General features: G+C 44.7%; 1 protein-coding gene across 1 annotated transcript in view; it reads right to left on the bottom strand.

The window, feature by feature from the left end:
* CASR (calcium sensing receptor) overlaps positions 1–22,819 on the bottom strand; it is a 234,382-nt gene that overhangs the window by 180,066 nt on the left and 31,497 nt on the right. The gene's annotated exons all lie outside the window — the stretch shown is intronic.

The following is a 22,819-nucleotide window of genomic DNA, read 5'->3' as shown; positions in this document are numbered from 1 at the left end:
TCCTGCTGCAGAACCCAAGTTTGTTTCAGCTTGAGTACACGAACAGATGGTCGGACATTCTCCTTCAGGATCTCTTGGTAGACAGCAGAATTCATAGTTCCTTTTATCACGGCAAGTCTTCCAGGTCCTGAAGCAGCAAAACAGCCCCAGACCATCACACTACCACCACCATATTTTACTGTTGGTATAATGTTCTTTTTATGAAATGCAGTGTTCCTTCTACGCCAGATATACTTGGACACACACCTTCCAAAGAGTTCCACTTTTGTCTCATCGGTCCACAGAATGTTGTCCCAAAAGTCTTGGGGATCATCAAGATGTGTTGTGGAGAAATTGAGACGAGCTTTGATGTTCTTTTTGCTCAGCAGTGGTTTTCTCCTTGGAACTCTGCCATGCAGGCCATTTTTGCCCAGTCTTTTCCTGATGGTGGAGGCATGAACGCTGACCTTAACTGAGGCAAGTGAGGCCTGCAGTTCCTTGGACGTTGTTGTGGGGTCTTTTGTGACCTCTTGGATGAGTCGTCGCTGCGCTCTTGGGGTAATTTTGGGCGGTCGGCCACTCCTGGGAAGGTTCACCACTGTTCCATGTCTTCGCCATTTGTGGATAATGGCTCTCACTGTGGTTCGCTGGATTCCCAAAGCTTTGGAAATGGCTTTATAACCCTTTCCAGACTGATAGATCTCAATTACTTTCTTTCTCAATTGTTCCTGAATTTCTTTGGGTCTCGGCATGATGTGTAGCTTTTAAGGATCTTCTGGTGGACCTTACTGTGTCAAGCAGCTCCTATTTAAGTGATGCCTTGATTGTGAACAGGTGTGGCAATAATCAGGCCTGGGTGTGGCTAGAGAAATTGAACTCAGGTGTGGACAACCACAGTTATAGTATGTTTTAACAAGGGGGGCAATCACTTTTTCACACAGGGCCATGATGGTTTGGATTTTTTTTCACCTTTAATAATAAAGACCTTCATTTACAAATTGCATTTTGTGTTTACTTGTGTTGTCCTTGACTATTGTTTAAATTGGTTTGATGTTCCGAAACACTTAAGTGTGACAAACATGCAAAGGAACAGGAAATGAGGAAGGGGGCAAACACTTTTTCACACCACTGTATATATATACATATACATATATACATATATATATATACACATATATATATATATATATATATATATATATATATATATATATATATATATACATATATACATATATATATATATATATTTATGGTGTGGAGCCCTCTGACCGATATGGTTAAGGATGACAAACAAGGTTAACATAAACTCGCTTACTTGAAATGGACCTGAAAGTGTGCCCTGGTCTGACGTACGGTATACCAAAATAAGGGGGCATACCTTAGATAGAAAGTGGGTGATAAATGAAATGAATATGAATGGAGTGAAATGAGTACTCTCATGAGGAGTATGATGCTGAGAAATGCCCTGAAAAAGGGGATGGGTGGGTGGGTATCGCGCACCGGAACCGACGAGGAGGACAGGCGAGCGGGCTGGTTATATATTCCACCGGGCTCCTCCCATAATTTCAGGCCACCATACTGGCCTCTCTATTTATGGTGTGGAGCCCTCTGACCGATATGGTTAAGGATGACAAACAAGGTTAACATAAACTCGCTTACTTGAAATGGACCTGAAAGTGTGCCCTGGTCTGACGTACGGTATACCAAAATAAGGGGGCAAAATCATTCAGGTAGGGGTTGTATTTTATTGATCCAAGTTTGTTACTGGGTGCGCTCGACAAAGGCCTGGGTCATCTCCGCTTGCGGATTGGGTATGTAGCGGGCGAAACAGGTGGACCTCCATCTGCCCAACTTCTTGATAATGTGAGTAGGACAGAGGTGAAGGACACCCGGGAGTATCCTGACACGTTCCACCGGGCAGCGTTCAGAGGTTTAGTGAGAAATGGCAGAAGAGGACTAACTCCTGGTTGATCAGCCAAAAGGGGCCGACAGGCGCGTGAAAATGGCGACCGGGTACCGACGGTTGTTGGACTTATAGCGGTGTATGTCCGAACCCGAGCCAAGCTGCTGCGTCTTGGCGACTGCTAAGTGTAAGGTGAAATGGTCTTCGTATCGGACCAGGTGGTGCTGGTACAGCATGCGTGCCGTGAGGCTACAACAAGTAAACTCGCTTGGCCGTAAGAAGCCGTAGAAGGCCAGGTGTATGGCTGCTTGTAAATGACACCAATGTGGAGACCGAAAAGGTGAAGTAGCCAGGAAATCTGACGTATTTCTAAACGTCTCCTGTGATAGGCGGTCGTTTTGGTGCCGGTCATCGGCTGGCGTTTCCTGGATACCGCGCATAACAGCCCGAACGGCGTGGTAAAATAGGAAGGGTACGGTAGGGTCCTGGAGGGACGTAAGATGTTGTACACCGGTCATGTATAGCCGGATCGTATTAAAGGACGACGCCAACTGCGAGTGGCAGTAGGAAATGAAGGCTGTGACTTGCTTGACACGGGACGTCTCTGTACTGTGACACGTGACGAAGTTGGTTAAAGGCCCTCCAGGCTGATTGATAGGCCCTGAGGGTATTGCGGGAAAGGGAGTGATCAAACGAGTTGGGTAGCCGCTAGGAGGTGAGGGGCTAATCCAGGGTCAGTTGAGACCAGTCCGGGATAGCTGCTGATGTTGGTCCGGCTCCGGGTGCCTGAATGAAAACGCGACAAGGTTAAAGCGGGAGAGGGCGTCCGCTGCCTGATTGAACTTACCGGGGATAAAGGGAGAATGGATGTTGAACTGAAACAACAACAAGAGCTGGACCAGTCGACGTAGGAAGTACATAACCAACAGAGAGGGCGCCTTGGCGCAGCCAGGAATTGCCAGTAACTGGGGAGGCCAGGGAGCTGCGAGCCAGAGGTGGCCAAAAATCAGCGGCAAGCCCGTGGAGGCCGCTGCGTCAGTCATCACCTGGGGAGAAAGGGAAGACGCGAAGGGAATGAACAGAGAGACGTCACTCCCAGACGATAGGAATTCCTCCCGCATAGCAAGGACTGCTATTGCCGCGGGGACCCGGCTGAGGACTTGCTCTGGATCCTGTGAGAGAGACAGTAAGACCAATCGGCGTGACACAGAGGCGCGACCCCTGAGGGATGACGTGCATAGGGACGCTCGACATGCCGTGAAGGGACTGTAGGTGTCTTTTGGATGACTAAACTGGGGAATATGCGAGGGTATTATATGTCCGTAAAGATGGCAGTTGTAATGGGCGAGCATTGGCCGAAGATTATGGGCTGATGCCTCTGGACGCATCGTAGTGGGGATCTTGCTGTATGGGCTGTAACAACAGATGGTTCTCCGAGCATTGTAAGAATAAGAAATGTTGAACGCTGGCTAGAAATAGCCTGGGCGTGCTACAGGAAGAAGCCAGTCGCGTATGACAACATGATGCTGGTGCGGGCGGAGGTTGAACTCGACTGTCCCAAGGAAGAGACAGACAGACAGGCGACAGTGAGTGGCTTGTAAGAAAGGCCACAGGAGACGAGTGGCCAATTAAGTGCTGCTGAAAATGAGGTGTAGCCAGTTAGCGTACCACTGAGAACGTGCTTGCAACAAACGATTGCAAGAAGTTATGCTAAGTCGCGAGCCTTGGCATGACTAAAGGTTGTGTTTGCACGTGTGCTTGCGACAATTGCCCGGGAGTTTGTCGGAGGAGATGTGTACGTGGTGACTGTGAGCAATTCGCGTTACCGCACGTGCACTGCGAAGACTGCGGGAGTTATGCTTGCATGTATGTTAGGACGCGTGCTTGCGACGGTTGCAAGATGTTACTCAGTATGCGTGCTTGCCATGATTGCAAGATGTTATGCTAGGACGCGTGCTTGCGACGGTTGCAAGATGTTACCCAGGATGCGTGCTTGCCATGATTTGCAAGATGTTATGCTAGGACGCGTGCCTGCAGCGATTGCAAGGATTTACAGTAGGCTTCGTGGGTAGCCAGGCCGGAAAAGACAGAAGTCCATCCGGTCCAACCACAATTGAAATAATAAGGTATCACACCACCCGACACCCCAATTCTACGCCCGCAGCTGATCCAGAGGAAGGCAAAAAACCCCAACAGAGCATGGCCAATTTGCTACAGTAGGGGAAAAAATTCCTTCCTGACCCCTCGAGAGGCAATCGGATTTTCCCTGGATCAACTATGCCTATAAGTATAAGTACCCTGTAATACAACGAACATTTAGGAAGGTATCCAGGCTTCCCCCAAAGCAACCTATTGAGCAGGCAGAAGTGCCTGCCAGCAATGATTGCCATAAGTTGAGCCCGGACATCAGCTTGCAATGATTGCAAGAGGCTTATGCTTGAATGCGTGCTTGCCATGATTGCAAGAGGTCTACGCTCGAATGCGTGCTTGCAACGATCGCTAGAGGTGTATGCTCGAATGCGTGCTTGCAACGATTGAAAGAGGTCTATGCTCGAATGCGTGCTTGCAACGATTGCAAGAGGTTTATACTCGAATGCGTGCTTGCAACGACCGCAAGAGGTTTATGCTCGAATGCGTGCTTGCAACGACTGCAAGAGCTCTATGCACGAACGCGTGCTTGTAATGAGTGCAAGAGGTCTATGCTCGAATGCGTGCTTGTAACGAGTGCAAGAGGTCTAGGCTCGAATGCGTGCTTGCGACGACTGCAAGAGGTCTCTGCTCGTATGCGTGCTGGTACAATGATTGCGATTAGTCTATCTCTGGATGCGTGCTTGCAACGATTGCAAGAAGTCTACGCTTGGATGTGTATTTACGACGATTGCACGAAGTCTACGCTTGAATGTGGAGAAAAACAACGCAACACGCCTAAACGAAGCTGTGTTTTCCTTTTTGAGGCAACTTTATAATGAAATGAGGCCGAGGAGCAAGGCCCCCCTGGTAGGCATCCAAACCTTAAAAATCAACTGGACCCAAACCGGGGAGCGGCATGTGATAGTGAGATGAGAGAAGCTGCCATGACAGAGATCCGGATCGCCATGCCACAACTTTGCGACTGAGCACGAAACGGATTCTGGAGCATGTACTGAAATGAGGCCGTTCCTGGGGCACGCCGAGACGAATTTGGTACACCGAAGTGACTATTCATACCGGAACGTGATAGGTGAAATGAAATGAAAACCCATGACAAAGACAAGAATCAGAGGACGAGGCCCTTGAACCAAACGGATGAATCCTGTCCTTGGAGCATGTACTGAAATGAGGCCATTCCTGGGGCACGCCGGGATGAATTTGGTACACAGATGTGACTATTCGTACCGGAACGTGATAGGTGAAATGAAATGAAACCCATGACAAAGACAAGAATCGGAGGACGAGCCCTTGAACCAAACAGATGAGTCCTGTCCTTGGAGCATGTACTGAAATGAGGCGTAACAGCTGGGCGCACCGGAACGAATCGGTGCATAAATAAATGCGACAGGATTCGAATCGGAGCGTAATAAGTGACCGAAATGATATGCCATGACAGAGATAAGATTCAACGACTGGACTGATGGTAACAATAAAGAATCCGTCTCTGGAGCATGTACTGAAATGAGGCGTAGCAGCTGGGCACACCAGAACGAATCGGTGCATAAAAGAATGCGACAGGATTCGAATTGGAGTGTAATAAGTGACAGAAATGATATCCCATGACAGAGACAGGATTCAACGAGTGGACTGTAGGTTACAAAGAATCCGTCTCTGGAGCATGTACCGAAATGAGGCGTAGCAGCTGGGCACACCAAGACGAATCGGTGCATAAAAGAATGCGACAGGATTCGAATTGGAGCGTCATAAGTGACAGAAATGATATGCCATGACAAAGACAAGAATCAGGGATCGTGCGTGAACCTGCGAGTGATTCGGTCTCTGGAGCATGTACAGAAATGAGGCCAAACCCTGGGGGCACTTCAAAGCGAATCGGTGCACCAGAGGTGCAACAGGATTCGCGCCGGAGCGCGACTAGTGACAGAAATGATGCGAAATGGAAGAAATGACTGGGACTGAAATGACTTGGAATGAAATGAAATGAAATACATAACATAACTGCATGAATGAAGAGATATTCGAATTGAAGCAAAGCAAGCGAAACGTGCGGACTGCTTGCCTTATCGTAACAAGCAGTCGGCTGTGAGTCGAACGATTCGACCGATACTAATAGAAATGCTCGGGCAGTCGAACGGTTTCGAATGCCGTACCTGCGAATGAATCGCCTGACGTGGCGTAATCGAACGTGTCGAAAAAGTGATAACGACTGCATTCGATTTGAAAGCAGCGAGCGGCTCGTGAGTACAGGGAATGTTGGCGGTACATCGAATACCTGGATTGAAAAAGGGGGTGCCGAAGCCCTACCTGCGACAGCCAGCCCGACGTGCAACGGAAAATTCGATGGGTACGGCGACACTCCGACGGCGTAAGCGACGGACGCTGCTGAACGAGGAGACGAGCTGTCAAGACGGGGACGAAAAATGCGGGAACTGACGAACGGGCTCACTGCGTCTGGTCTGAATAGCCGGCGCTTGATACCTGCCGTATCGGGTATCGCGCACCGGAACCGACGAGGAGGACAGGCGAGCGGGCTGGTTATATATTCCACCGGGCTCCTCCCATAATTTCAGGCCACCATACTGGCCTCTCTATATATATATATATATATATATATATATATATACATATATACATATATATATATATATATATACATATATATATATATATATATATATATATACACATATACATATATATATATATATATATACACACATATATATATATATATATATATATATATATATATATATATATATATATATATATATATATATATATATATATATATACACGCACACACACACACTCATGCTAGTAGCGGGTTTGAACCCCTTTTGCCTTCATTCTTGGTGGCATAGATAGTCTGCCCATTCTCCTCTGACATCAACAAGGCATTTTCCTCCACATAACTGCCGCTCACTGGATATTTTCTCTTTTTTTGACCATTCTCTGTAAACCCGAGAGATGGTTGTGTGTGGCAATCCCAGTAGATCAGCAGTTTTTCAAAACTACTCAGACCAGCCAATCTGGCACCAACAGCCACGTCGCGTTCAAAGTCACTTAAATCCCCTTTCTTACCCAGTCTGATGTTCGGTTTGAACTTCTACAAGTCGTCTTCACCACGTCTAGATGCCTAAATGCATTGAGTTGCTGCCATGGGATTGGCTGATTAGCAATTTGTGTTACTAAGAAATTCAACAGGTGTACCTAAAAAAAAGTGGCAGGCGAGTGTATATTGTAGGGTATTGGGTCTTCTGCGGTCCGACACGCCCCCCTGAACTCTGCTCCAATCAACAAGGCTCACGCCCCTGGAGCAGTGCTGTTGATTGGAGCAGAGTGTAGGAGGGAAGTATCGTGTTGTATGGCTGGAGAACTATAAAAGAACAGGAGGCAGACTCTTCAATGGACTGCCAGCACAGGGTATTTTAACCCTTGTTACAGGTAAGAGAATACCTAAAAGAGGAGCTCATGTATTACAGTATATGCAGCCGGACTGCTTTACATTCAGAAAGTTCAGTTGAGCTTTAGAGTAGACTGTTACTATAATTTAAAACCTATTTTCTCTGCCTTCTTCCACCTAGCTCTCTCAGATTTGGACATGAATGATGTTCACCTCCCTTCCTTCACAGATGTGCCACGGGGGCTTCAGGTCCCCGCAGAGCCCTTACGGTATATCCGCACACATGCGTGAGTCCTGTGCAAACTGCTGCTCGCATGTGCAGACGTGCCGTGGGGCTCTACTGGGACTCAAAGGCCAGGAAGAGCCCTTCGGCACATATGCATATGTGCCACAGTAATAAAGTAGGAGGGGGGCATGACAGGGGCGTAACTACAGGGGTAACAGGGGTTGCCACTGCGAGCCGGCCCCATCCCAATTGTATTCTATCAGGTTGCGGTGCACAGTCATGTTGGAACAGGAAGGGACCGTCCCTAAACTGTGCACACAAAGATGGGAGCATGAAATTGTCCAAAATGCCTTGGCATGCTGACGCCTTAAGAATTCCCTTCACTGGAACTAAGGAGCCAAAAACAACCCCCCACACCATAATCATCCCTCCACCAAATGATTTGGACCAGTGCGGAAAGCAAGGTCCATCAAAACATGGATGAGCGAGTTTGGGGAGGAGGAACTTGACACAAAGTCCTGACCTCAACCCGATAGAACACCTTTGGGATGAATTAGAGTGGAGACAGTGAGCCAAGCCTTCTCGTCCAACATCAGTGCCTGACCTCACAAATGCGCTTCTGGAAGAATGGTCAACCATTCCCATAGACACACTCCCAAACCTTGTGGACGGCCTTCCCAGAAGAGTTGAACCTGTTATAGCTGCAAAGGGTGGGCCAACTCAATATTGAACCCTACGGACTAAGACTGGGATGCCATTAAAGTTCAAATGCGTGTAAGGACAGGCGTCCCAATGCTTTTGGTAATATAGCGTATGACCACACTGGTGGCTTTTTATGTCCACCATGCTGGATGTGGTACCTCAAGACACTCCTAAACCTTGTGAACAGCCTTCCCAGAAGAGTTGTAGCTGCAATGGATGGGACAACTCAATATTGAACCCTACGGACTAAGACTGGGATGCCATTAAAGTTCACGTGCGTGTAAAGGCAGGTGTCCCAATACTTTGGACAATATAGTGTATGCAGGGACGGACAGACAACTCATGGGGCCCCCAAGCAATCAGAGTTTATGGGGTCACACAATATACACACACACACAGTATACAATCACACAGTATACACAGACATGTTTCTATTGGCTGAGAAGGTAGTGGAGAGGTGGGGCAGCTATAATCTCGTGATTTTTAGACCAAAAGGATGTCGGTAAGGGACATTTCAGAGACAGACGTAAAAAAAAAACACAAATTTTTACATACCGTCCCTGGTTTTACTGAGGCTGGCAACCCTTATGGGGCCCCCTAGTGGTCCAGGGCCCTCGGGCAGTGCCCGAGTGGCCAAATGGTCAGTCCGCCCCTGAGTGTATGTGTATATAGATTGACAGTGTGCCCCTTGTCCTATTGTTGGAGAGGACCTTAAGGACTGAGCAAAGCTCATTGGGTTTCAATATGACAGGTTACCTTTGTCAGTCCCTGGGCGGTGTGATCGATGGTTTGACATTTTAACCTTCGTTAAAACATATAATAAATAATAACAACTAAAGCCAAAAGACCAGCATATGCAGTGGCGTAACTAGAACCTTCAGGGCCCCCGATGCAGGAAACCATGAAGGCCCCCCTGAACCCCAGCCAGGGCCCTTCCCTCCGAGTCCGGCGGTGGAACTCCAGGGCGTGGTCACAGGTATGACCTTTGTGAGCCCTGTAGTTCCACCACTGGCATCAGTAGTTTTTTTTTTAATTATTATTATTTTTAATTTTTAGGTGCCCCATTTGGGGGACTGTCCCTAGGCAGGATGGGGTCTCCGTCCCCAGAAGAGATGAGGTCCTTTTCTCCAGGGCAGATGAAGTTACTGCCCCCATTCTGGCTGGGGAGAACAGACATCGGACTGAGCGGCAATGCATGGAACAGGAGAGAGATACTCTGAGGAGCCGGCCGAGGACACAGGTCATTGGGGAATGCACAACTAAAGAGCAGCCAGTGCGATAGTCGAGCATGGAGCTCTGCTGGTCACCCTCCACCTCCAGCCACCCGTATGCATGGTGCACTGGTACCCCTAGCTGCCTAGGCTGCTGCTGGCCATATGTAGAGGGGGCTGCATGGGCCCCCTGCAGCACAGGGCCCAGTTGTGGTCGCGACTGCTGCACCCCCTATAGTTACGCCCCTGAGCATACGTATTGCTGCATACACAGCCTGAGTGTATTACAGTAATTATAACAGAGGGTTGAGTTGGGCGTTAACATTTGTAGGCGCTCAAAGTCCTTAACGTTAATTTCCTGTGTGCTTTGGAGACTTGGCTCCTGGGATCTGTCCAGCCTTGTGTTTTTAGTGATCAGTTACAGGTTTTATCCCAGGTACAGCGCGATTCATTCATCACCACGGTCCTATCACATGATCTGGTGGGAAGCCAGATGGGAGATGGGAATGTGAGGGATGGAAGGCATGTTCTATACATTTCCTTTTATCACAGGGGAGAACACACCATTACACATGTAGGCTCCTTCACGTGGTGTGCTCTACTGCACTGATCAGTTCAATAACTCCTCGCAGTTCATTGTGGGTAGCAGCTGCATGGTGATTGGTGGAGAGTCTAAGGCCTGATTTCTAAATAGGTAATAATTAATACAGTATTCATTCTTTAAGAGTAGGGAAACCAGCCTCGGGCTCCAGGTAGTATGGAACTGAATGACCTCTTTTACCGTCATCCAAGATGTTTATATTAAAGGCTGTTAAACAGTTATGCAGAGTCAGTAAGCAAAGCTGATTGGGACTGTTCATTGGTGGTGTGACCAAAGGTCCTACATAGGGACCATTTTTCTACTGACCATCAATGAAAGGGGCATTCTTCTCACTGATCACCAATGTAAGGAACATTCTTCTCACTGATCACCAATGTAAGGAACATTCTTCTCACTGATCACCAATGTAAGGAACATTCTTCTCACTGATCACCAATGTAAGGAACATTCTTCCCACTGATCACCAATGTAAGGAACATTCTTCTCACTGATCACCAATGTAAGGAACATTCTTCTCACTGATCACCAATGTAAGGAACATTCTTCTCACTGATCACCAATGTAAGGAACATTCTTCTCACTGATCACCAATGTAAGGGACATTCTTCTCACTGATCACCAATGTAATGAACATTCTTCCCACTGATCACCAATGTAAGGAACATTCTTCCCACTGATCACCAATGTAAGGAACATTCTTCTCACTGATCACCAATGTAAGGAACATTCTACTCACTGATCACCAATGTAAGGGACATTCTTCTCACTGATCAACAATGTAAGGAACATTCTTCTCACTGATCACCAATGTAAGGAACATTCTTCTCACTGATCACCAATGTAAGGAACATTCTTCTCACTGATCACCAATGTAAGGAACATTCTTCTCACTGATCACCAATGTAAGGGACATTCTTCCCACCGATCACCAATGTAAGGAACATTCTTCCAACTGATCACCAATGTAAGGGACATTCTTCTCACTGATCACCAATGTAAGGAACATTCTTCTCACTGATCACCAATGTAAGGAACATTCTTCTCACTGATCACCAATGTAAGGAACATTCTTCTCACTGATCACCAATGTAAGGGACATTCTTCTCACTGATCACCAATGTAAGGAACATTCTTCCCACTGATCACCAATGTAATGAACATTCTTCCCACTGATCACCAATGTAAGGAACATTCTTCCCACTGATCACCAATGTAAGGAACATTCTTCTCACTGATCACCAATGTAAGGAACATTCTACTCACTGATCACCAATGTAAGGAACATTCTACTCACTGATCACCAATGTAAGGAACATTCTTCCAACTGATCACCAATGTAAGGAACATTCTTCTCACTGATCACCAATGTAAGGAACATTCTTCTCACTGATCACCAATGTAAGGAACATTCTTCTCACTGATCACCAGTGTAAGGAACATTCTTCCCACTGATCACCAATGTAAGGAACATTCTTCTCACTGATCACCAATGTAAGGAACATTCTTCCCACTGATCACCAATGTAAGGAACATTCTCCCCACTGATCACCAATGTAAGGAACATTCTTCTCACTGATCACCAATGTAAGGAACATTCTTCTCACTGATCACCAATGTAAGGAACATTCTTCCCACTGATCACCAATGTAAGGAACATTCTTCTCACTGATCACCAATGTAAGGAACATTCTTCTCACTGATCACCAATGTAAGGAACATTCTTCTCACTGATCACCAATGTAAGGAACATTCTTCTCACTGATCACCAATGTAAGGAACATTCTTCCCACTGATCACCAATGTAAGGAACATTCTTCTCACTGATCACCAATGTAAGGAACATTCTTCTCACTGATCACCAATGTAAGGAACATTCTTCCCACTGATCACCAATGTAAGGAACATTCTCCCCACTGATCACCAATGTAAGGAACATTCTCCCCACTGATCACCAATGTAAGGAACATTCTTCCCACTGATCACCAATGTAAGGAACATTCTTCTCACTGATCACCAATGTAAGGAACATTCTTCTCACTGATCACTAATGTAAGGAACATTCTTCCCACTGATCACCAATGTAAGGAACATTCTTCTCACTGATCACCAATGTAAGGAACATTCTTCTCACTGATCACTAATGTAAGGAACATTCTTCCCACTGATCACCAATGTAAGGATCATTCTTCTCACTGATCACCAATGTAAGGATCATTCTTCTCACTGATCACCAATGTAAGGATCATTCTTCTCACTGATCACCAATGTGAGGAACATTCTTCTCACTGATCACCAATGTAAGGAACATTCTTCTCACTGATCACCAATGTAAGGAACATTCTTCTCACTGATCACCAATGTAAGGAACATTCTTCCCACTGATCACCAATGTAAGGAACATTCTTCTCACTGATCCTCAATGTAAGGAACATTCTTCCCACTGATCACCAATGTAAGAAACATTCTTCTCACTGATCACCAATGTAAGGAACATTCTTCTCACTGATCACCAATGTAAGGAACATTCTTCTCACTGATCATCAATGTAAGGAACATTCTTCCCACTGATCACCAATGTAAGGAACATTCTTCCCAATTTTTCTTTATTAAAAGTCTTGCAATCAATAAGCATAAAATCACTATATATAAATATACATAAATATATACATATTTACATAAATGAAAATAAATATAACAAATCTGCTCTCAAAACAAAAAAATACTTTACAGCAAAAACATAAATCCTATTACAACTCACACCATTACACCAGACATCAAACTTGTGAGGTCAAGAAACAATCCCGCACCCATTATGCATGCAGCCCTTCTTCAGAAAGAAGATACTAACCAACAAAAGCTAAGAGAGTGAAATAAACAGAAAAAGAAAAGAGCTCCTCACCCAGAGATGGGCAATTCACCAAAGGCAGGTCTGATATTCCTCCACGCCCTCATCCAGACTGCCCGAGGCTCCCTGCCCTTCTCAAGACCCTGAATTTTCCCAACCTCACCAAGAATATCGTGCACCACCACCTCAACAGAGAGGACTTTCTTCCGCAGGGTAATCTGGCACCGTGCATTCCATGTGAAGTAACGGACAACTATACTAACTAAAAACAGTGTATCCAAATCAAAATCCCAGTGAGTCGGGAATGCCCCATACACCCACTCTGCATAACGCATGCAATAGAAAAAGGGGATGCCTAGAGCCCTCCCCACCCTTTTATACACCTCTATGTTAAAGGGACACTACAGCAAAAAGTGGTCCATAGACTCCACTTTACCAACACACTCCGCTCTAGGACAATCCCGATCATCCACAGGGCAATGCTTCAAGTTCCCTCTCACATAGAGCCTTCCATGGAAAGCGAGTCAGGCTTGATCCCTAAACTTTAAGGGGATTCTTTCTAAATTTATTAAACGCAACCCCTCCCTCATTACAGAGCCTGGGCAATCCCTTAAGGCCAGTGACACAGTGAAAGCAGAGCCCAAAATCCTCTTCTCCAGAAGCTTCCTGGGGAGGGACTTGATATCCTCCACTGTCACCTGCCACTGCCGAAGTATTTTCAGACACGGGGCAACATAAGCCGGGAGCTTCCCATGTCAGACTCTCAGACTTTTCACTGGCCTGCCATCTTCCCAGCATCGCAGAAAAGGCCTAAAACAAGATTGAAATATATTCACCCACCCCCGTGGGTTCTCTGCTAGCATATTACCAAGATTGTACTTTAAAAAGAGCAGAGAAAATAAAACTATTGGGTTGACCATTCCTAGGCCACCCTCCCGCCTAGACAGGTAAGTTATATTGCGTTTGATCAGGTTCAGCCTACTTCCCCATAACAGTTGGAAAAAACAGCTGTACACCCTTGCATAGAGAGATACTGGCAAGATACAGACGAAGCTGACATATAAAAAGAAATTGGGACCAGGTACGTTTTGATCAAGTCAACCCTCTCCCTCAAGGAAAGCTTCCATTTCCTCCAGCTTGCTACTTTGGCATTGGCACACACCAACCTGCTTTCCCAATTTCGATGACCATAGTCACCAGGACCAAATTTGATGCCCAACACTTTAATTTCCTGCTGGGGCTCTGGGAAGGCATCCGGAAGTTTGAAGCTTTCACCCTCCTCAACCATCCAGAAAACTTCACTCTTTTCATGGTTGACTTTAGAACCAGAAGCCTCTGTGTACTGCTCTATCATAGAGACCACCTCCTGTGCCTCCTCTGTCCCAGAGACAATAAAGGACACATCATCGGCATAGGCCACAACCTTCAAAGGCGGCACACCAGCAATGCCCAAAGGCACCCCACACAAATATCCACTCTCTAGCCTTCTTATGAAGGGGTTGATTGCGAATACATATAACAGGGGGCTCAGAGGTCATCCCTGGCGCACACCAGAGCCAACCTCAAAAGGCCTTCCAACCCAACCATTAACCAGTAGGAAGCTCTCAGCCCCTTTATATAATGTCTTTAGCCAATCTATAAACCTCCCCGCAAGCCGTATCTACCAAGTAGCAAATACAGGTACTCGTGATTGACTCTATCAAAAGCCTTCGCCTGATCCAATGCCAGCAAGTACTTTCTCCATCCAGCAGCCCTGCATCGTTCCAAAGCCTCCCGGAGAGCTAAAACCGCTGAAAAGGTACTTCTACCTTGGACCAAGCTTGGACATTCTTCCCACTGGCCTCCAATGTAAGGAACATTCTTCTCACTGATCACCAATGTAAGGAACATTCTTCCCACTGATCACCAATGTAAGGAACATTCTTCTCACTGATCACCAATGTAAGGAACATTCTTCTCACTGATCACCAATGTAAGGAACATTCTTCTCACTGATCACCAGTGTAAGGAACATTCTTCTCACTGATCACCAATGTAAGGAACATTCTTCTCACTGATCACCAATGTAAGGAACATTCTTCCCACTGACCATCAATGTAAGGGACATTCTTCTCACTGATCACCAATGTAAGGGACATTCTTCCCACTGATCACCAATGTAAGGAACATTCTTCCCACTGATCACCAATGTAAGGAACATTCTTCTCACTGATCACCAATGTAAGGAACATTCTTCTCACTGATCATCAATGTAAGGAACATTCTTCCCATTGATCACCAATGTAAGGAATATTCTTCTCACTGATCACCAATGTAAGGAACATTCTTCTCACTGATCACCAATGTAAGGAACATTCTTCTCACTGATCACCAATGTAAGGAACATTCTTCTCACTGATCACCAATGTAAGGAACATTCTTCTCACTGATCACCTATGTAAGGAACATTCTTCTCACTGATCACCAATCTAAGGAACATTCTTCTCACTGATCACCAATGTAAGGAACATTCTTCCTACTGATCACCAATGTAAGGGACATTCTTCGCACTGATCACCAATGTAAGGAACATTCTGCTCACTGATCACCAATGTAAGGAACATTCTTTTCACTGATCACCAATGTAAGGGACATTCTTCTCACTGATCACCAATGTAAGGAACATTCTTCTCACTGTTCACCAATGTAAGGAACATTCTTCCCACTGATCACCAATGTAAGGAACATTCTTCTCACTGATCACCAATGTAAGGAACATTCTTCTCACTGATCACCAATGTAAGGAACATTCTTCTCACTGATCACCAATGTAAGGGACATTCTTCCCACTGATCACCAATGTAAGGAACATTCTTCCCACTGATCACCAATGTAAGGAACATTCTTCTCACTGATCACCAATGTAAGGAACATTCTTCTCACTGATCATCAATGTAAGGAACATTCTTCCCACTGATCACCAATGTAAGGAATATTCTTCTCACTGATCACCAATGTAAGGAACATTCTTCTCACTGATCACCAATGTAAGGAACATTCTTCTCACTGATCACCAATGTAAGGAACATTCTTCTCACTGATCACCAATGTAAGGAACATTCTTCTCACTGATCACCAATGTAAGGAACATTCTTCTCACTGATCACCTATGTAAGGAACATTCTTCTCACTGATCACCAATCTAAGGAACATTCTTCTCACTGATCACCAATGTAAGGAACATTCTTCCTACTGATCACCAATGTAAGGGACATTCTTCGAACTGATCACCAATGTAAGGAACATTCTGCTCACTGATCACCAATGTAAGGAACATTCTTTTCACTGATCACCAATGTAAGGGACATTCTTCTCACTGATCACCAATGTAAGGAACATTCTTCTCACTGATCACCAATGTAAGGAACATTCTTCTCACTGATCACCAATGTAAGGGACATTCTTCTCACTGATCACCAATGTAAGGAACATTCTTCTCACTGATCACCAATGTAAAGAACATTCTTCTCACTGATCACCAATGTAAGGAACATTCTTCTCACTGATCACCAATGTAAGGAACATTCTTCTCACTGATCACCAATGTAAGGAACATTCTTCTCACTGATCACCAATGTAAGGAACATTCTTCTCACTGATCACCTATGTAAGGAACATTCTTCTCACTGATCACCAATCTAAGGAACATTCTTCTCACTGATCACCAATGTAAGGAACATTCTTCCCACTGATCACCTATGTAAGGAACATTCTTCTCACTGATCACCAATCTAAGGAACATTCTTCCCACTGATCACCAATGTAAGGGACATTCTTCTCACTGATCACCAATGTAAGGAACATTCTTCTCACTGATCACCTATGTAAGGAACATTCTTCTCACTGATCACCAATCTAAGGAACATTCTTCCCACTGATCACCAATGTAAGGAACATTCTTCTCACTGATCACCAATGTAAGGAACATTCTTCTCACTGATCACCAATGTAAGGAACATTCTTCCCACTGATCACCAATGTAAGGAACATTCTTCTCACTGATCACCAATGTAAGGAACATTCTTCCCACTGATCACCAATGTAAGGGACATTCTTCCCACTGATCACCAATGTAAGGAACATTCTTCTCACTGATCACCAATGTAAGGAACATTCTTCTCACTGATCACCAATGTAAGGAACATTCTTCTCACTGATCACCAATGTAAGGGACATTCTTCCCACTGATCACCAATGTAAGGAACATTCTTCTCACTGATCACCAATGTAAGGAACATTCTTCCCACTGATCACCAATGTAAGGAACATTCTTCTCACTGATCACCAATGTAAGGAACATTCTTCACACTGATCACCAATGTAAGGAACATTCTTCTCACTGATCACCAATGTAAGGAACATTCTTCCCACTGATCACCAATATAAGGAACTTTCTTCACACTGACTACCGTTGGCCTGCCATAGCACAATGCACATTAACACCCATGCATTAAAGCCTGTGCGTTATTGTCCTACGAAGCATCTGAACACCTGTAGGCCATTGTGAGTGCTCCAATATTACGTGAACGGCCAGCAGTTTAGCAAATACATATGACCCTATAGCTGCCAGATATTAGCACATTGAGACTTGTAGTCCCTTTACATATGGGGGGGGGGGGGGTGTTCCTGGCCTGGTAGCAGCTGGCGAGAGATTAGAGTAGCACAGCAGAATAGAAATGTGTTTACATGCTGAGCAGAGCAATGTTTGTTCTGTGTCAGACATAATAGATGCTGCACAATACGTGAATGGTTTGAGCTGGAGGGGTCAGCTACGAATACATTCACTCAGGGTCAGGCCACCTCATTACAATACATTCCGTTCTCAGGTTAATGGCACACCTGCCAGCAAAGGACCATTTAACTCCATATTGACTGCCAGGCAGAATCCTTGGATTCTCCCCCTGAATGGAACCTTGTTATAGGTGAAACACCAATGCCAACTACCAACACCATTGCCAACTACCAACAACAATGCCAACTACCAGCCTTTATGGATCTCCTCTTCTGAAAATGGCTGTTGTCCTGCTATAATGCTATTTCCTAATAAGACATTGACAACTCGAAAACTGTCACGTGACGTTCGTCTACACCAGAGTTCTTCAAATGTTCTAAGCAAAGGGTCACTTTACTGTCCCTCAGGCTTTATGGGGGCCAGTGGGAGTTAAAAATGCCCCGGCATCAGTGTCCCATCATCAGTTTAATGGTAGAAATAGTGCCCCTTTGTAGGTATAAACAGGCAGAACGGTGCCCTACTGATGGTGTCAGTAGGAACGAATGGTGCCCCATCATTGGTGTCAGTTGGAGGAACAGCGCCCCAAGTAGGGTTGAAACCTGTTCGGGATCCACCCGGACAGTTCGGGTTTGGAATCATGCATCCGGGTTTCAGATTGTCTGAGACCCGGACACATTATTCAGACTGGACTAAGTCTCCCCCCTTCTCTCTACTGCCTCTAAGTGAGTACATTAACCACTTCAGCCCCAGACCATTTTGCAGGCCAAAGACCAGGCCCCTTTTTGCGATTCGGCACTGCGTTGTTTTAACTGACAATTGCGCGGCCGTGCGACGTGGTTCCCAAACAAAATTGACGTCCTTTTTTCCCCACAAATAGAGCTTTCCTTTGGTGGTATATAATCACTCCTGCTGTTTTTATTTTTTGTGCTATAAACAAAAATAGAGCAACAATTTTGAAAATAACTCATTATTTTTTACATTTTGTTATAATAAATATCTCCCAAAAATATATAAAAAAAACATTTTTTTCCCTCAGTTTAGGCTGATACGTATTCTTCTACATATTATTGGTTTAAAAAAAAATCACAATAAGTGATTACTGATTGGTTTGGGCAAAAGTTATAGCATTTACAAAATAGGGGATAGTTTTATGGCATGTTTATTAATATTTTATTTTTACTAGTAATGGCGGCAATCAGTGATTTTTATTGTGACTGTGACATTATGGCGGACACATCGGACATTTTTGACACATTTTTGGGACCATTGTCATTTATACAGCAATCAGTGCTATACAAATGCAGTGATTCCTGTGTAAATGACACTGGCAGTGAAGGGGTTAACCACTAGGTGGCAGTGTAGGGGTTAAGTGTGTCCTGAGGCGTGTTTCTAACTGTGGGGGGAGGGGCTACATGTGACACATCACTGCTCTCGATGACAGGGAGCAGAGATCAGTGACACTGTCACTAGGCAGAACGGGGAGATGCTTCTTTACATTAGCATCTCCCTGTTCTTCCTCCCTGTGAGATGATCGCAGGTAACCCCGTGGCTATCGAGTCCGCGGGACCCGCGATCGGACTCACTAAGGTCCCGACCGGCGGCACGCGCGCAATGGCACGGCGGCTAATTTAAAGGGACATACCTGTATGCCAATTTGCCTGTCCATGCCATTCTGCCGATGTACATCAGCGTGCGCCGCTCGCCATGTGGTTAAGGTAAACAGGGTTCTCAGAGCACTCATTACATCAGAGCCCCCCTTACATCAGAGTCTTCTTTGTACACCAGAGCATCCCTTATGTTAGAGTCCCCAGAGTTTTCCCTTACATTGGAGTCTGCAGAGTCCCCCCCTTACAGTGAAAGGGAACTCAGAGTTCAAATATAAAAGGGAAACTCTGTGGACTATGATGTAAAGGGGAACTATGTGGACACTGATGTAAAAGGGGAACTCTGTGGGCTATGATGTAAAGGGGAACTCTGTGGACTATGATGTAAAGGGGAACTCTGTGGACTATGATGTAAAGGCAGAACTCTGTGAATTATGATGTAAAAGGGGAACTCTGTGGACTATGACGTAAAGGGGGAACTCTTTGGACTATGATGTAAAGGGGAACTCTGTGGACTATGATGTAAAGTGGGAACTCTGTGGGCTATGATGTAAAGGGGGAACTCTGTGGACTATGATGTAAAGGGGAACTCTGTGGACTATGATGTAAAGGGGGAACTCTGTGGACTATGATGTAAAGGGGAAACTCTGTGGACTCTGATGTAAAAGGGGAACTCTGTGGACTATGATGTAAAGGGGAACTCTGTGGACTATGATGTAAAGGCGGAACTCTGTGAATTATGATGTAAAAGGGGAACTCTGTGGACTAGGACGTAAAGGGGGAACTCTGTGGACTATGATGTAAATGGGAACTCTATGGACTATGATGTAAAGGGGGAACTCTGTGGGCTATGATGTAAAGGGGGAACTCTGTGGACTATGATGTAAAGGGGAACTCTGTGGACTATGATGTAAAGGGGGAACTCTGTGGACTATGATGTAAAGGGGAAACTCTGTGGACTCTGATGTAAAAGGGGAACTCTGTGGACACTGATGTAAATGGGGAACACTGTGGACTCTGATGTAAATGGTGAAAACACTGTGGACTCTGATGTAAATGGGGAACTCTGTGGACTCTGATGTAAATGGTGAAAACACTGTGGACTCTGATGTAAATGGTGAAAACACTGTGGACTCTGATGTAAATGGGGAATTCTGTGGACTCTGATGTAAAAGGGGAACTCTGTGGACTATGATGTAAATGGGGAACACTATGGACTCTGATGTAAATGGGGAACACTGTGGACTCTGATGTAAATGGGGAACACTGTGGACTCTGATGTAAAAGGGGAACTCTGTGGACTATGACATAAAGGGGGAACTCTGTGGGCTATGATGTAAAGGGGAACTCTGTGGACTCTGATGTAAAAGGGGAACTCTGTGGGCTATGATGTAAAGGGGAACTCTGTGGACTCTGATGTAAAAGGGGAACTCTGTGGGATATGATGTAAAGGGGAACTCTGTGGACTCTGATGTAAAAGGGGAACTCTGTGGATGCTGATTTTAAGGGGGACTCTTGAAAAAATGAAAAAAAAAAAATTGCTGTGCGACACTGAAGTGTTCGGGTTTGACTTGATGAAAAGGTGGCAGCCCCTAGGGCCCCAAGGGCAAGATAAAGGCAATAAAAGGGCCACGTTCAGCCCCCAGGCTACACTTTGGAGACCACTGCTCTAAACAAACACCCTTAAAGTGGGGTACCCCCTAAAAAAAAAAATTAAAAGTCAGCAGCTACAAATACTGCAGCTGCTGGCTTTTAATAATCGGACACTTACCTGTCCCGGGTTCCAGCGATGCGGGGGAACGAAGCCCCCCCCTCGCTCCCCGCTCCGCTCGCGGCGCCGTCATGCATACTGTGGGCACCCGGCTGTGGCTTCACAGCCGGGCACCCACTGCGCATGCGCGAGCGGCGCAGGGCGCCGTGATACGCCGTACAGTCACCTGGGACACGTGACAGGTCCCAGGTGAATGTGCGGCGCGAGGGGAAGTGATGTCACCAGCCCGGGCAATGAAGAAGGCAGACTACGAGGGACCCCCTAGCAACCGGTATTTAGAGGTGAGTAAAAATTTTTTTTTTTGCCAATTATTTTTTTTTGATTTTTTTTAAGAATTTTAAGTAGTTTTATTTTTTGGGGGGCAACTCCACTTTAACATTCGGCATTTGGACTGAACACTTCAGCTGCCCATAAATAAATGAAAGTTCAGATGGCTGAGTAGGGATTACATTTCTGTTGCAAAAAATAAATAATCTATTGTAAAGATGTAGGAAACATATACAAAGATATTAGTAACAGAATTCATATAAAATCATTGTAAAATGTAATGCACAAAATGGTAACAAAATGCAGTATACTAAGTATTTTGATACATAATGATTTTTGAGGAATAAACATACCAAAGTATTGAGATCACAGAGAGGGGCGCAGCCAGGCAAAGAGTGACGAAGGAACGAGGTCCTAAAAAGAAAGGACTTTTTGGGGGGTACTAACACCCTTTTCTAAAGTGGGTCCTATTTAAAATGACACTAAATTTATTAGTCTGGTTCAAAGCATTGAAAAGTTACTTTACAGATTTTTTTTCATTTTTTTTTTTAACTTTTATTTATGCAACACTGAAAATTTAAGGAGCAAAACGAATAATAAATAAACAATAATTAAATAATATTAATGGTTGAAAATAATAATTAAAAAAATATAATATTAAAAAAAATATATTAATGGTTGAAAATAAAAAAATAAATAATAATAATAATAATAATAATAATAATAATAAAATAATTAGGAAAATAATAGTTATGTGAGGAAGGGCTGGTTGCAGTAAACTAAGGGTTAAATGGAACAAATATTATAAATATATATATTACTTGTTAAGTTGCTTTAACTGATATCATTGCCAAATGAAATCTTATCCCTTTGATCTGCAGATGAATGAAACAGAGTAGATATAGACAGGTAAATAGACTATGCACTTTGCACTTAGTAAATACAGTAAAGCTCTGATGATTTCCATCATCCAATCATGTGCAAGCAAAAATGTTTTATTTATTTTTATTTTTATTTTTTTTTACTTGCACCTGCCTTCTTTGCAGAGTGACTCTTTACTGCATTACATTTACTAAGGAAAATGAGTTCAACTGCACATTGCTTTTCGTAAATCAACCCCTTTTTCTCTCTAGCTCCTGTTCTACAATGTTTATAAACAATGTTACTTCGTATCTCTTTATCGGAAAAGTGTTTATAAACAAGATTTCGTTTTATCTCTAAGGCTTCATGCCCACCTAGGCGTTTTTGAGCTGCAAATGGCATAGGCGTTTTTAAGCTGTAAAAAAAACCCAGGACCAGTGCGTTCCGTGGCGTGGAGCTAGAGCTGTAAAAACGCGAATCGCGGGGAAACGCGCATAAACGCGCAAAAACGCGCATAAACG

Source organism: Lithobates pipiens, unplaced genomic scaffold, assembly GCF_037356315.1.
Source record: "Lithobates pipiens isolate NorthernLeopardFrog02 unplaced genomic scaffold, aLitPip1_a1.2 Scaffold_16, whole genome shotgun sequence".
In the NCBI taxonomy this organism is placed as follows: Eukaryota; Metazoa; Chordata; class Amphibia; order Anura; family Ranidae; genus Lithobates; species Lithobates pipiens.
The sequence above is the reverse complement of the archived record's forward strand: the minus strand, read 5'-3'. Positions and strand labels throughout refer to the sequence as shown.